The sequence below is a fragment of the Pteropus vampyrus genome, unplaced genomic scaffold (genome assembly GCF_000151845.1).
Source record: "Pteropus vampyrus isolate Shadow unplaced genomic scaffold, Pvam_2.0 Scaffold150, whole genome shotgun sequence".
Taxonomy (NCBI): domain Eukaryota; kingdom Metazoa; phylum Chordata; class Mammalia; order Chiroptera; family Pteropodidae; genus Pteropus; species Pteropus vampyrus.
Window position 1 is genome coordinate 3148136 of NW_011888931.1, and position 3524 is coordinate 3151659.

Sequence of the window (3524 nt, forward strand, 5' to 3'; positions counted from 1 at the left end):
TTCCCTGGTCTTCAAAATGTATAATAAGGATTGACATAGTCAACAGTTAGGGCAAGCCCCACATCGCATTCTTGGCCTGTACAGTAATAACTACCATAGTGGGGAAGGTCATGTGCAAGTCTCTGAAATGTATCATAACCCCTGGTCAAGATGACAAAACAAAAGCAATGTAGCATTCTGAGGAGGATGGAAGAGATTAGTACCTCCTTAAGGACCTTAAGCATATGGCTGTGGTGGTTCCTATCATATCTCTAGTTAATTTACTGAGTTAGCCCCGGCACAACTTAGATGGATCCTGGAGAATGACCACAGACTGTGACAAACTCAACCAAATAGCCCCAACTGCAGCTGCCATGCTGTGCATGGTATCTTTGCTAGAGAAGATCAATATGGTCTCAGGTACATGTTATGCAGCCATTGATTTGGCAAAATCAGAAAAGAGGATGAGAAACAGTTTGTAATTACATGGACTAGAAAATATACATTTACAATTTTTCCCTAGGGATAATTTAACTCACCCACTGATTGTCATAATGTAATCAGAAGCTATCTGGATCACCTAGACATCCCGTAGAACATATAACTCATCTATTATATTGATGACGTCTGCTGACTGGACAGGATGAACAAGAGGTGCTCATAGTAGGAGGCCTTGGTAAGTCACAAGCGCTCCACAGGGTAGGAGTTATCTTTATGAAAGTTCAGGGACATCACTTTGGTAAAGGTTTTGGGTGTCCAGGGGTCAGGATGTACCAGGACATTCTTTCCAGATTAAAAGACAAATTGCTGCCTCTTGCATCTCTTATCAAAAAAGGAGAAAGTGTCCACTTTGCATAGAAAGAAAAGGAGCATAAGGTGAGAATTTACATGAAATCATGAGCCGTAATAAATAGCCTGATCGGCTGGTAAAGAACCTGAAAGAAAGGGACTGAGAGACTGGAGACAAGGAGGTGTGGAGTAGAAGCATGTGACAGGACATTTAAGACGGGCACAAAGGTTTTTTTGTGTCCTTACAGCCCCTCCCATCAAGAGGTGGAGTCTCTCTCTCCACCTCTTAAATTTGGGTTAGGCCATGTGATTCTGGCCATTAGGAAAACAGCAAAGGGATGCAAGAATAGGCTTTTGAAATACCTGGGCATTGGGGCTTGCTCTGTCTTTCTTCTGGAAAGTCTTCTGCCATTACGGGAAAAGCCTGGCTACTCTCTCAGAGGATGAGAGTACATGGAGAGAGCTTCCGCCAGTCCACCTTTGCTAGCCAAGGTGCAAATGTGGGAGTGAGTCCTGCTGACAGGAAATGAGCAGAGGCAAGCCGTCCTAGCTGAGCCTCACTCGGATCACCAACCCAGAGAATCAAGAGCAAATAAATGTTTATCATTTGAAACCACTAGTTTTGGGGTAGTTTGTCATGCAGCAAATCTAACTGATAATGTAGTTTCCTAGGCTTCACTCAGTTAGTAGGATTTAAAAGAACTCTTTTGGCAAAGACTGGCCTCAGAGATTTGCTTCTGAGTCCAAAAAGTCAGGTGTGAGATTCAGAAGTGATTAATGCCTTTCCTCCAGCATACCTGCTTCCCTTTCTTAGGTCATTAAGCTACATGCATCAGCCTTAGGGGTGGAAGTCTGCAAGGGAATATGATTTAAGGAAGAAATTTAAAGAAAAACACATTAGCTTAATATTTTCCTAATATTATTCCTATTACTGAAGTGGGCAAGAAGCCAGTGAAACAGTTACTCTTATGCACTGCTAGTGGTTGAATAGATTATAACGGACATTTTGGAAGGCAAATTGGCAGCATCAACAAAAAATTAACATGAACCTACTGTTTGAGCAATTCCACTTCTTTGTATCACTTCTAGATATGAAGAAACACGTGCGTGCAAACAGGCGTGCACAAAGTTGTTAATTGCAACATTTTAATGGCAAAAAATTGAAAACAGAAAAATAGCAATGCAAATGATGATAAGTCTATATTATGGAACATTACGTAATAGTTAAAAAGAATGAGGTAAATCTATTTGTACTGGCTAGGGAATGTCTCCAAGATATATTCCTACGCGAATACATCCGTTAAGAAAATGCTAACTTCTACTACAGGTAAACACCGAAAAGTCAGTGGCTTAACAATGGAAGTTTAATTTTTTTTCCTTATAATCGCAGTGAACAGCAAAGGAGAGGGTAGATCTGCTCCACGCAGCCCTTCGGGACCTCAGAGTGACGGAGGCTCTCTCATCTTTCATCCACAGTTTCTAAGGTTGCCTAGCCAACGGATGTAGGGAAACTGAGGGATTCTGAGGGATTTTTTTATGGAACAGTTCTAGATGTGACATTCATCACTTCTGCCCATACTTCACTGGCCAAAATTTCATCACATGGCCAAATCTAAAGTGCAAAGTAGCTGGGAAATGTAATGTAGTTGCAAAGAAGGAGAAAGAAGAATGAATTTGATGAACAGTCTGTGCCACGAACAGAATTCATTTCCACACATTTACCCTAGATTTCCACAGATGCGTATGTCAAAATCTGTGCTGCTTTCAGAGTGTCGTCTATCCTCCTGTGAGTACAGTGTTCGTACTCGCCCTCCAGAGTTTTCAGGGATCTGATTCTAGTTATGGGTCTAGAGGTCATAGGAAGTGCAAGGGTGCGTTTCGAGGATAATGCGGCATCTCCTTGTGAGAAAACCATCTCAGATGAGGACTCCGAAGCCTTTAAGCAAGAGGAAATTTCTCTTCAGGCTCAGGAAAGGGACCACTTTTTCTCAAGGGGAGTCTACCCTGTTCAGATTCTTCGTAATCAGTAGAGTCTCACTCTTCCCAAATCGGTTCTCTAACTTTAGTATGAAAAAAGACCCAGAGAAGCTGTGAACTAAACGGAGGTTGTAATTCTGCAGACTCAAACACTGGGCCTCGCTTTCACATTTACCAGCCTAGCAGCTACAAAAGACCAGAGGCTTAGGCGGTTGCAAAAGCTCTTTGGTCCTCTGACCAGGGTGTTAGTTGACAATCCCACATGCTGAGCTGGCCATTTCCTTGCCTTTACTCTGCAGGGCGGTCAAAGCAATCGCAGTCCTCTCAGTTGTCACTGATGTCATCTTGTTGTATCGCAGCTGCCACTTGGTCTTCCAAGGATTCCCCTTTAATACACTCTCCATTCCAAACAACTTTAGGTGATGATTTTGTAAAATTCTTGTTACTCTAAGCCATCAGTATTCCATTTACCACAAGCCTTTGAATCTAACCCACAAAATACCTAATCCTAGAGCAGCACCTTTGTGGGACTATTTGCTAAAACCATTTCTGGACAAAATACTCTAGCGGTCAGTGTTTAGTCAGGAAAACAGATCATTTAGGTTACTTAAACTGGAAAACATTTAATTCACGGGATTTAGGGCTCATACAACTGTTGAACGGACTGGAAAAGCCAATAGGAAAGGCAGCACTAGCACTTGGGAAATCAGGAAGTTCAGGAATCACAGGACAATGCCGGTGACGATCTCAGCCTTCTGCAACCCCTAAACGGGTGATTC

The 3524-nt window shown here is 42.4% G+C and overlaps 1 pseudogene; it reads left to right on the plus strand.

The window, feature by feature from the left end:
• Positions 1-2609: 2609 nt before the first annotated feature.
• LOC105298336 overlaps positions 2610-3524 on the plus strand; it is a 13280-nt pseudogene continuing 12365 nt past the window's right edge.